The 13,274-nt window shown below is 39.6% G+C and overlaps 1 protein-coding gene across 1 annotated transcript in view; it reads left to right on the top strand.

Moving 5' to 3' along the window:
- The window catches only part of LOC103810766 (ribosomal protein S6 kinase alpha-2-like), a gene marked incomplete at its 5' end in the record, with an annotated part of 29,618 nt that overhangs the window by 3,908 nt on the left and 12,436 nt on the right, over positions 1-13,274 (top strand). The gene's annotated exons all lie outside the window — the stretch shown is intronic.

The following is a 13,274-nucleotide window of genomic DNA, read 5'->3' as shown; positions in this document are numbered from 1 at the left end:
AAGGATTGCTCATCAGAAAGGGACCTGGGAGTGCTGGTGGACAGTGGCTCAATATGAGCCAACAGTGTGCACAGGTGATCAAGAAAGCCAATGGCATCTTGGCCTGTGTCAAGAATAGTGTGGCCAGCAGGACTAGGGAAGTGATCATCCCCCTGTACTCAGCATTGGTGAGGTCACACCTCAAGTACTGTGTTCAGTTTTGGGCCCCTCACTTCAATAAGCACATTGAGGTGCTGAAGCAAGTCCAGCCAAGGGAAACAAGGCTCATAAAAGGTCTGGAAAATATGTTGCATGAGAAATGGCTGAGAGAATTGGATTTGTTTAACCTTGAGAGGAGACAGGTCAGGGGCGACCTCTTTGCTCTCCCTAACTACCTGAAAGGAAGTTATAGTGAGGTGGGGGACTGCAGTGAGAGGAGTAGAGGAAATGGCCTTAAACTGAGACAAGGGAGATTCAGATTAGATGTTAGGAAAATATATTTCACTGTTAAGATGGTCAGGCACTGGAATAGATTGCCCAGGGGGGTAGTGGAATAACTGCCTCTCAAAGTGTTTAATAGGTGTCTGGATCTCACACTGGAAGAAATGATTTAGGGGTTCCAGTGGACTGCTAGATTAACAGCTGGACTTGATGATCTTAAAGGTCTCTTCCAACCCTGATGATTCTATTATTCTCCTTTTCTTATTTTAAAATTTTAGAAAAGATATGTAAACTTTGCTAAGAAATGAGATTGTGTCTTTTCTATTAAATGAGATGATGAGAGCTTAAGGAAGTGATCAAAACTGCAGTTCATGAGATAAATGAACTCCAGGTAGTCAACAGAATAATATTAACCACTTTATTCACTCTGGTTTTCCATTACTAGATTGTTGACAACACAGTATCCATGAAAATCCATGAAACTTTTGGTATTTCCCCAAGGTGGACACAAAAATCTGGAAACCACTAATAACTGACAATCTATTGATATCACTGTTCAAATAATGGCTGATTTTTCTAAGGCTACACCATAATTAGGAGCATGAACCTACTAGCAGGTCTGTGGGCTTGCATATGAATGTGCCTGTATTTTCATCTCTAATGAATAGAAAAATCGAGAGTTTTCCAGTGTCTAGGTCATTTGTCAACAGATGGCATTATGTTATAGTAGGTATGCATTTTTTATCATTAAATTACATCTGTGATGAACAAAATGTATGCTGAATTAAAGTAATACCTTTAATATTTTATTTATATCAAGTATTTCTGACAGTTTTAGTAGTATAATACAGTCAGTGTGAAACCAAAATACAAAGTCCTCAGTCCTCAAAGATGTCTGAGTGCCTGAATCTGAGAGGGTCCAGCATACTCAGCAGCTGGGTGTTCGGAGTAAACATCCAGAGCAAACACATGGAGACCCTCAAAATTCCAGAAGGGTTCACACTTTGATTGCTAGGTTTATGCTTTTTCCCATTTTTATTAATCTTTCCTCTTTATTCCTTTCTTCCTCCACTTCCTACAACGCTCTTCTTATCGCGTCAATATGTCTTGATTTTACTGCCAGTTTAGGCAACACGTGCAGCATTCCAGTTTCTGACACAGTGTGAGTCAAATGTGTAGCACAGCTTTGGGGTTGGAGACAGTTAGTGGGTTTCTGTTTGTACTGTCTTTTCAGCACACTGAGTGCTGCCTCTTTGATTATTACTCCTACCAATATATTAATTTTACTTTTCTTTCAATTTTATTTTGATTTCATAATAAGATTATCTCATTTTGTTATCAAAGTAACTCACTTTCACAAAAACTGCACGATGTCACCCATTTTCAGCAATTAGCACAGGAGTTGCAACTGATATTATCATAATGACATACCAGTCTCTTTTGACACACATCCTTTAACTCTCTCTATAAAAATCACTGTAATTAGGCTCTTTTCATTTCTGTCAGTAAGTATAATTTTCTCACTGCTCTCTAGTACACAACATTCACAGGAAAAAGTGTCTGCAGTGATAGTTTCTGTGACTAACAGCAGCCCCACTTGCCTTGCACCACCTCATTGAAAGCTCCCCCTTTAACATGAACTGCCAGCACGTCAGCGAGCATCATCCTGTGTCCCCAGGGGAAGCTAGTGATAGGGGAAGGAGTTAAGGAAATTATGTGATGGCATCACTGCAGGAAGACACACATCATGTCACCATGTAAATAAATAATCCTTCCATGGATACTGCCACTCACCTTATTTACTGTTACTGTGTGGTGCCACACTGAGACAGCAGAGTACCTAGCAAGAGTAACTTGAGTCAGAGCTACAGTCAGAAAATCCACTCAGACAAGCCAAACCTTTCCTAGCCCAGAAGCAGAATATATTTATTAAAATGCAAAGCCTTTCACTCCTTTTCCTTTTGCTGGCCATCTGCTACTAATTGGGCAGCGTCTTACAGAGATCATTAAATGTCTAGCAGTGCAAAGAAGTTCTTTGCTGGCATTGTAAAAGCACTTGAACAGATCTGCAATTTCACTCATTTCAGAGTTCACTGAATTAGGCACGTTGCTCACTGAGGTGCTTTTGGAATTTCCCCTAGACACCTCTCTGCACCTGTAGGCAGTTGTACTGTCTTTGTAAGTCCAATGATTGAGCCTGCAGAAGAAGAGAATTTTCTTGCAACCTATTCCCTCTTCTTCTGTGTCATCTGTAAAAATGAATTGCTAATAATAAACTCTAAATCTATTTTAGATATGCCCTTGGGCTGCTAACTGCAGTATTTCAGAATTCAGAGTTATATCTCCATTTCTGAGAGCATTTCAATAACAGAAAACCTTGTAGACAGCCAGATTTCCTGCAAACTGAGTCTACCCTGAAATTAGTAGCTACCTACCTGGGTCAGTGCAGATAAATGTTGGCTTAGCAAGTCTATGTATCATATTCTACTGCATGTACAAATTCTGAGAAGCTTTTAAAATTTTACTCTTAGACTTTCTTTTCATCTCATTCCCAAGTGAAAAAAGTATAAAGTTATGAAATACGAGTAAGTATACTGTTCATTCTTCTGAATGATTTATAAGACTCGGCTAGAAAGAAGAAAAATGGGAAGAAAAGTGTGTTTATCCTCTGAGAGACTTCTAATGTGTTTCAGATTTTTCTGCTTTAATATTGATCATCCTGACCACAACAGGACTAATAATTTTTAGTAGCACAGGGAGCTGGCATTATCAGTCATAGTTACAAGCTTCACAGGGTATAAATGTAACAGTGAGGTCAGAAGCAAAGGACAATCAGATCAAACTGCTTCAGTCACTTTGGTACCTAGAGAAAAGTCAATTAAGAAAAAGAATGATGCTCGAGGATATGGGAAGGGTTTCCACGGATGGAAGAAGGTTTGCAATGGAAGCCTAAACAGATTAAGAACTCTTGTTTGGAGTTCAGAGTCTTGGTGAACAGATTTTTCAAAACCTGCCAGTGATTTGATGCAATTAGCATATTCCGAATATATTTCTTTACTTAAAATGGTGGCACAGCTTTCAAGCTTGGAGCACTAGTGAATCTTTTGAGCTGGATTTTCAGATGTGCTTCTTTCTGACACCAGATTGAGAAAGTTTGAAAAAGACTTAATTGCATCTCTATTTTTTCTAAGGATTTATCTATTTAGATTGACTTTTTGTGCCAAGGAGAGATTACTGGTGGATACTAGCCAAGTAGAAACTTCTGCTGCTATGGCCTATTTTACTCCCAGTCCAGTAACTGTCCCAGATGTTCCAGAGGTGGGTGCTTTAGGTGCCAGATTCAACACCCTGATATCAACTGTTTTCTTCTCCAGGTCAAAAGAATATCTAAGTTGTTATGTCTTGTGGATTTTTAGTCCCTCCATGCTGTTGGAGCCAGGGTGCACAACTAGGTAAAAGCATAGGGCATACATTTTTCTTTTCTTTGAAGAAGAAAAATATATGGTAGAGATAGTCCCAACTGACAAGTCAGATTTTGCAGATGCCAGTACTATAGTGGAATTTGGATCTTGAAACACATGTGAATTTCATGACTTTTTCCTATCTCTGTAATGTACTAACCAACTGTTTGGCTCAAAATGTTCCACAGTTGTGAGCAAAGCCAGATTTTGCAGTGTATTTCTGCCATGGGGATACTAGTTTATGCTGGAGTCCTAGTAAATCCTACAGTTCATATATAATTCTAGTCATTACAAAGCATTGAAAGCACATCTATCTAGCATGTTTTGATAGATGCAGACTGGAGAAAAGGTACATTCTAATTAGCTACAAAAATTCAATTCCAGCAGAGAAGTGATGTCAATACACTATCAATAAATAGAAGTCAGTAAGTCATGAGAGCTGGTTTTTGCAGGCCTATGTAATCAACCTTGTTGTATGGCTCTATTTATTTGCTAAAAACAATGAGTGACATAGTCACCAAACCCCATATAAATTCCAGAGTTGTTTCCTCTTTCATTGATGATCATGGTCTTGGTTTGGTTGGGTTTAGGTGGTTGGTGTAAGTAGATAAAATTGCATGCTAGTCTGAAGGCAGGTACAGTATTTAGGTATAGTATTTAGTGGCGTAGCCTATATAGTGGTTATGTCAGAAGTTTAGTGCTGAATGCAGCAATTCTTGTAAAGAAAATAGGAATCTTGAACATACGTAGCTTTACTTATTGAAACAGAAAAAGGAGAAAAATAAGAAAAAAACAGTCCAAAAGTCATTACGTCTCCTTGAAAGTTGAAGTGTCTGTAGATCGAGAAAGATTTGCTTTGTATTGTCTCTCCTTAAGCATAGAAAGTCACTAAAGTAACTTTCCTCTAAAGTGAAACAGACTGTGAAAATTGCGGGGGCAGCTTTGTGTCTATTTTTGTCTATCTGGGAGGTACCTAGTGTCTGGTGGAACATGGATAAACATATCAGTATTTTAATCTGCAAGTCAATGTAAAGTTTGCTGGATAACCTCAGATTTCTTGTCCCTGAGCCTGCCAGCTTGTCAGTCCCTGCTCGTCAACTCGTCAACTGCTTGTCCAACCTTTTCTCCCTCTGCCTGCACTAGGATATGGTACAGGGATCAGGCCCCGGGGTACGTGCAGCTATCTCCAGGAAGGAGCCGTGGGTAAATGCATTCCCTTAAATTTAGCTTTGAAAGCTAAATTTAGGAGGAGAAGTTGTCTGCTGCGGCAGCAGAGCAGTAACAGGACTCTGCAAGGGAGGGGATGGGCTGAATGGGCATAGATCAGATGACGAGGTCCTGTCTCAGTTCTTGTCCCAAGTAATGCAAACTCCTCTTGACTTTGCTGGATGAGTGTCACAGTCAGGTTTGTATGGATGAGAGTATGGCTCTATCACACCTCACACTTGTGGGAAAATGGCATTAGATAGAATATAATGTGATGTAAAAAGATCTCATTATGAAACCTGTTAGTCAAGTGAAGGGAAATAAGAGTGCCAACTGTTCTTCCAGAAGCCTCTAACTGTCCTTGCTCTTCCCCAAGATGGCTTATTACAAGTGCATCTTCTGCCTCTGCAAGACCATACTCATGATTCCAAAAGATACTTTCCAGCAGTTTATTGAGTAAATATATCTGACTGCCCAGAGATTTTCATTCCTGTTTGCTTTCATTCCCCGAATGATATGTAATGAAGCTTTTCAGTGTACTCAATTAATGCACAGTATGGAAATACAAATATTTGAATACCAGCATCAGATAAGCATTTCATAAATATGTTGCTAGTGTAGTTAAAGATTTATCAATAAAATTGAAAAGCAAACCCATAGATTTCTATCATACTAAGCTGCTCGCATATAAGCGAGTTTTTCCTGTAGAACCTGGTAGGACTACTAAACTCTGTAGGACCATGTGCTATTTTGGTATCCATGGTTTAAGATAGAATATAAACAAATCAGAGGAAATCTATAGCAGAAAATATACAAGAATTACAAGGCAAATTCTTTCAAGAGATCTACAAATACGTGTGATGTAAGACAGGCAAGAGCCCAGTGGGATGCAGTCAAAGTCTATAAATATCTCTAAGGTGATATAAATGATGGATGACAACCATTTGGCTGCTAAAGACAGCAAGACAAGACAGAATGTCGTGAAGCTAAAAAAAGGAGTCTCAGGAGGAAAAAAAAAAGTCTGATTGTGAGAGCAGTTGGTAAAACAGACCAAGGAGATGACCGAGACATCCTTCCCCTCACATGCAAAGAAGCCAGATCTGTCATATTAGTGGAAATGTAGCCTTACAAAATGCAGGGTCAGAAGTATAAGTCTCTTCTTACCTTGATAAAATACAGAGAACACTTACCATGTTCTCTCATGAAGAGAGAATATAAATAAATATAAAGCTGGGCATCAGGAAATACTGCAGTCCAGACACTTCAGTAAAAGATATTTTTGACTGTCTGAAGCATACTCAGGCAGTGCGGCACCAGATTATGTAGGCTATAGGATGCCACACAGGAGATACAAGCCTTAGAGCAGATTTAAGAACAAATCTCTGTCCTTCTTTGGATTTGCCTGGGGAGGGCTATTTTCTAGAGAGCTCTGCAAAGAAACCAGCATGAATAACCTTAATAAGAGCTAGTTACGACCCAAAGAGTGATTACTAACAGCATGGAGGGTGTCCTTCAGATAGGATGGAAAGAGAAAATGATTTACACTAAAATGGGTTGATGGATAAAGTTGTCTATGGGGATCTTATGTCTGACCTGACAGAGTATTTTTGAAGGCTTTCTAGGTTTTCCCATTTTGAAAAACTTTAGCAAAGGGCCTGACTTCCACACTGGACCAGGGCAGTTCTGTACAATTTCACTCACCACAGCAGGAGGCAACATAGTACATTTTATATGCTGCCCTCATTTTTTTTAAGATTTGGGTTTACTGAAATACCTGCAAAACTTCGATGAGTCTCGCTTTACTATTAATTTGATTTGAGTGTGTTGAGATTTCTGCCAGATACTCTTCCCATAGAAATAAGTCAGTTCTCCAAGGAGGCACTGCTCAAGTGCAGAGCCCTGCAGTTACAGCTTCAGAAAGGATAGGCCAGTACAGAGTGCTGGGCTCTGCTTGAAAGACTTGAGAGAAGGCAGGGCAGAGAGGCAGGGGTGGCTTGAGCACTTCTACAGGTAGACGGCTTCTTTCTAGCAGTGAGAGCCATTACTGGCTTTTGGGGTAAATGTGATCAAAGCATTGCTTAAGTCTTAACAACATAATCAGAGAGGACAGATAAAAATACAGAAATGTGTGCAGACCACCTCTTAATCTCAGCTTTGAAACAAATCTGAGATGTGGAGTGGTGGTACATCCTCTCTGGTGTAAAGATTCCTGCAGCCTCCTTCCCATTTGGTCACAAAGCTCACAGTGTCTCTCTCCTTGGTATGGCTGAACCTCTGAAGAATGTGACATTATGGTATTTCTCTCTGCTAACTAGATCTTTTCTGAGACCTAGGATCAGGCAGCAGTTTTTCTACAGCTCAATAATATCATGTTTCTCTTCACTAGCTTGCTCGCCAGATATCTAAAGTATTTTGGACAGAATTTGGTCCTTTGTGACTGTGTTTCTCTTTTGGGGCCATTCAAACTATTTTTCTTGTATTTGTCTTCCATATCAATGTAATAATTTTCCCCTTTTATAAGTTCTGAATATGATGCACTGGTTTCCATCCCTGAAGCTTTTTGTAAAGAAGGTGGGAGTAGAACTGCAGTTATTTTATGGACTGAAAACTCATCAGTCTGATCCAAGGATGTGTGCTGAGCAGAGTTAAACACAGAGCAGAACCTTTCCCACTAAGCTATTCTGCCTCCAGAACTGCAGACTTCTCCCTAAAATGAGCTTTTATTTTTCACAGGTGCTATTGGAACAAATTTGTTAACATTTCTGCACTACTTAGAAAATGTGTGCTACCCTATAAATGCCAATTAATAAGTACTCCAGTTCCAGCTGACAGCTTAAGACTGCAAAGTCAGCAAACAGTGGCAGTGAGTGGGTATGTTCTGGGTGCAGAAATGTTTAATGTCTCACCCACACAGCTTGAACTGATGGGCAGTCCTTATTTCAGACAAGTATTGCTAATTAGGCCTGTTTGTCTTAATATCCATTTCACTATATTTCAGAAAGATGGATAGGAGGGAATGAATTTCTGGAGCTAATCAAAAGTAATAGCACAGCAAATAGCCCCTCAGAAACTATTAGCCTTGGAAAAGTTCCCCTTGGAGACATCTTAAATGTAAAATTATACCATGTCCTTTTAAATAATATTAGCCTTTCTGCAGTGATTTTCATCCAGATTGAGTAATTTGACATCAAAAAAGGAACCAAATTAAAACAGATGCTTGGCATGAATAGGACTTATTTTTAGAAGGAAATATTATTGAAATGGAAACCTGTACATTTTCCAGCAGCACAGAACTGCAGAACTCTTCCTCTGTGACTTTCATTGGAATTAATCTTGTAGATGAAACTGTCAGGTTAAAACCTCTGCATGCTGTAGCACCTCCTTTCTTCAGAAGTGATGCAAATCCCATCTATAGTCAGTTCCACCAGTGGTGCCCTGAATTTTCAAATACATCATAGATATAGTATAGACATAATATGCAAAGGGATACAAAATTAATTCTCCCTTTGCTCATCCCTCCCTTCCCAGAAAAGGTTTTTACAAGGAGTATCACATCACACAATATTAAATGAATCTATTCTTATAGGTGATTAAAGCATGCTTACACTCCAAATAAGCTATAGAAAACACTTCAGAGTATGTAATACAAAATAAAGGAGCTTTTCAAAGCATATAAAACTCTCTTCCTCCTACATGCTTTTTCCACAAAGCTATCTAAAGTTCTCGGGTGCTGGTCAAAAGGAGCTTTACATTGTCCCACTGCATAAACACACTGGCAACCTCAGCGTGGCTGTTCAAGGTATTGTAATGCCCAGGTGTCTGCCCTGACCTTCTGCTGGACTTTCTGTAGCTCAAGCAGCAGATCAAGACTGTACCAGTAGCTCAGCTGCCCCAGTCCACAGTCTTGTATCCACGTTTCAGCTGCCAGGAAGGGTCATTTGGGGCTGTTGAAGACAAGGCAAACACTAATCCCATTTGAGACTGGGGCAAAAAGAGCCATGCCTTATGCTTCTGTTGCATGACTCACTTAAAACTCCTCAGTCAAAGCCCCACAACCTGCTTTTTGTCTATGTCTGTGCTGCAGGGTGTACCTTTAATGCCTCCCAATGTTTGTGGGTTTTGTTGTGGAATAAATCTACTAAAATAAAATGGAGAATTTTTGGATGCAGTCCATGGTAGTGGCACACACCTCAAGTGTTCAAGGGTCAACCACTGTGCCAGTACTAGGCACATTCAGCTTCCCCCAGAAGGGAGATGGCTGCCATCACCTATTTCAATTGAGGTGATTAGATAGAGCTTTTGAGTCCTGTTTCACTTAAGGGGAAAAATGTCAGAGCCAAGCAAATGTTTTACTAGTCATGTTTGTTCATTAAAGACGCACAATGTCCTTTCTCCCCAGTATAGAAAGACCCAACAACAGACAGCAGTTTTCTTGCTGCTAGCTCCTGCTTAGCCTGGTCAGTGCCTCATCTTTCCTCCTCAGTCCTGTCTCACTGCTCTTCCCGTCAGTGCATCTCATGTTTCTTTTCTGTTTTCTTTCTCACTCTCTTGCTTTCCTCTCACCCCTTCTTTAAGGCTGTTCATTTTCCAGACAGCAAAGGCAGTTAAACTGTCTCCTCCTACCTCTTCCTTTTTCCCTCACTCACAATTGTAGTGATGGAGAACTTCATGTGAGAAACACAACCGTTCCCCTCATGCATGGTCACTCAGGTTAGGTAATACCTGTGTTTGAAAAGGCAATTTGTATTAACAGGGCTAGTTCCATGAAAGCAGATCAAGGAGTGCTCACCATACCATTTCTTTGGCAGGGATGTGAGGCTGTAAGTCCCAGCTGATGGGTGGTATCAAACAGCTGAGGCCTTTAACATCTGCTAATGGCATAACTAGATCCAGAAGAAGAAATTTATCTACACAGTTGGAGGCACACAAATACCTTCACAAAACCGCAACGAGCAAATATAAATATATACTGTCTATATAGTTGCTCTGTCAATTTTAGCAAGGCTTTACCCACACAGAATTTTACTGATACTCTTTTATACTCATCAGTCCTCTGGCAAGGCTGAAGTCATTGAAAACCCATTAGTAAGGGAGAACTCGGTGATTTTTTCCATGCAGAAAACCTGTAAAGGACTCGTAAAAATTGGCCAGATGCATTAATTAGGATTTTTGAAATATTCTCTCCTGATCCTTTTTTCCTTGATAGAGAAAGAGTTCAATGTTGTCCTTTGATGGAGCTCAACTCACTTTACTCATTTTAAAATATTGTGAGGTTCTTAAACTAAATCCCACTGAGGAAAATACACCTTTTTCTTTCAGTTAGTCACACAAAGGATGTGATAGTCAAAGAACAAACAAGTCTCCTGTTAGAACAAAAGACACTATTGATTGTGCCAAGCCCATTTTACTCTGAAATTGTTTCATACACTGACACAGATGAGTTTCTAAGCAATCCCTGGGTGTCCAATACATAGAGAAAAGTCTGTTTGCTTTATGGTTCTTTTTTTTTCTACTTTTCTAAAGGGCAATAGAAGACCCTTGTGCTTCATAGCTCTTCTCTGCCAAAGTACAATACAGCTCATTTTATGTTTTCAGTTATTTATACACTTTGATGGCTTTCTGAATTGATCTTCTTCACCACACATCTACTGGGGAAATAGAAAAGTAGTGTCATTATATATGACACAGAATCTCAGGACTAGTAGCTGAGATGATCTTCCCTTAATTCTGTAACAGAGGGTGTTTATGTATACATTTTAGTTGAGTTCAGAATGAATTTCCTAAAGAAAAAGCATCATTACTTGTACAGGAAGATCTGCAGGAGGTTCATGGGCTGTCACAGCGAGGAACAGAGTCTGTCTTCATGCAAAACATAGTGTTTCAGAGGAAACTGGGACCAGGGTGGCAAATGTTATTTGTTTCCACAAGAAATATTTAGAAATTACATAATTTTGCTCAGTTTTTAACCAGGGTTTAAAAGTGTCATTGCCTATCTAAAATTCAGACAGACATAATTTAGCTTGTCAGAATCCAACAGTAGAACCTGAAAGCTACTACACAGCAAAAACCCAAAACTGATTAATAATAATATGAATTTTGAACAAGAGCAGACAATGTCACAAACTGTGGCTGAGTGTGGTCTCATGTAGAAAGTCTGATGAGACTACAGCAGTTCCTGTCCCCAAATCTGTAACATTAAATGTTGGGGTTTTTGTTCTAGCATTGCAGCTTCCAGCATATAGGTAGGAAATAATCCAGAACCTCTGGTCCTCATTAGACCAAAATACCAAACGACAGGCTGGGCTGGGCAGGGCAGCCTGAAAGCACAGCTCTGAGTGATGTGGTATTGAAATTGAGGAGCATTCCTAACTGCTACATTGGTTAGCTGTGAAGTGCCACATACATTGTTGTCTAGTCTACACATTTGCAATGCTTGATTCAGTGGACAAAACTAAAACCTCTCCATATACAGAGGTGGACTGACAATAGAGCTGATCTTTGAAAGTTACAGACAGTTAAACTCCAAAGCAGGAGCAGAAGCAGGAAACAGTATTTCAGAAATGGAAAGCTAAATGCCTGGTGTGTGTGTCTGCTCTGGTAGTGGTTCATTGCCAGTCAAAGAGCCACAGAGCTGCTGTGGCCATTGCAACATATGAGTAATGAAACTGTACCTATTGCATCCAGTCTGAACCGCAGAGAGATTTCTGCTGAAGCTACAGCAGACATCTCCTTTGCTGCTTTACCGGCTGTGACACAAGTGTAAGTCACAGGCATGCTGAAGAGAGGCACTGTCAGGGTGACAATATCTTCTGGTGGAGGAAAAAAATAGTTCTGGTCTGTCCACTCAGACTGCCCAGGGACAAAGAGGAATTTGGCAGGTCCCTTCACAGCTCTGACAATGATTTGTGGTGTGATTTGGGGCAACTTGTCCATTTAATCACTGTATCGCAGCTTGTGCACACATTAAAGCATAAAGCATTCATATTTAGTGGGACTGTCTTGCAATTTATATTTATATAGCATATTGTGAATTAGAAGCATTACATGTCATCTACTGCTGTTGCTACTAAATCAGCAGCAGACTGCTTCAGGTTATGTTGGTTTGAATTTTGTGTCAATAGCTGAGGCTATTTTTGGTTTGGATTTTTTTTTTAGGCCATAGATATGCATTTATAGTCCTGCAGTATTAATAGCTGCTCAAAATTTTCCACAGCTCTGGATATTTCCTTTCACAGGAAACTGCAACAGAAAAGGAGTCTGGAATATATGGCTTGCTACAGTAGCATAGTGATAGTAGTACTTCAGAGTGGTGGTAATACTTACCGCAGTAGATTCTGCTGGTTTATACAAGGCAGGCAGAAACTAACAGGGGCACGTGTGAGTAACTCCATTAACTTTACAAGAGCTATATTAGTTTAGGCAAGGAAGTGCACCTTTTGTAACTTTTGTATATTAGAGTTATTGGTTGGGTGAGACACAGTCACTGTGGCTGTATTTGTGAGGAGTAGGTCAATGAGACATTCTTGACAATGTCTCAACTAAACTGGGAGAACAACAGTATTCTAAAGAGAAGCTGCTAGCAGATTTTTTTCATTAGCCTGTTTTTGAGGTTCTTCCTTTATTTATTCAAATGTGGACAACAGCCATCTACCTGCATCAGCTCCCTGTTGCCCTATCACTTGTCACACTGGTATTAATTCAGAATCAAATCACTGATATGGCTTCAAATGCACACCTCAACCATGCACAACTACTGACCATCATTCTCACTGAATATGCATGCCAGTTGTGATGGCTATGATATATATTAAATTATGCATTGTTATGGCTGATGCACAAAATTCTAGACATGTACTTAAATGTGTATAACCATTAAGCCATAAATGATGCATGCATTCTATAAAAAAGCAGGTATGCATTTATCCTCACTAGGAAAACAGGTTTGTAAAAACTTTTTTCCCTGCTAATACAATAATTTTAAATCTGTGCTCTGTACCTAGTTCTTAGAGAGAACTTACCACATTTAAGGTTGGAAGCCTTGAAATCCAAGCCAGCAATGGAATTATGATTTTCTTAAAATGCCATCCATTCCACTTAGGTAAACCTGTTATTCTGCTGCTGTTTTCTAGCAATAAGAAATCATGCTGAAAAACTGTACTCCTCATGAGTTTCTAGTCTTTTGCCATT

Source organism: Acanthisitta chloris, unplaced genomic scaffold, assembly GCF_000695815.1.
Source record: "Acanthisitta chloris isolate BGI_N310 unplaced genomic scaffold, ASM69581v1 scaffold28091, whole genome shotgun sequence".
Classification (NCBI taxonomy): domain Eukaryota; kingdom Metazoa; phylum Chordata; class Aves; order Passeriformes; family Acanthisittidae; genus Acanthisitta; species Acanthisitta chloris.
This window is presented reverse-complemented; position numbering and strand designations above follow the sequence as displayed.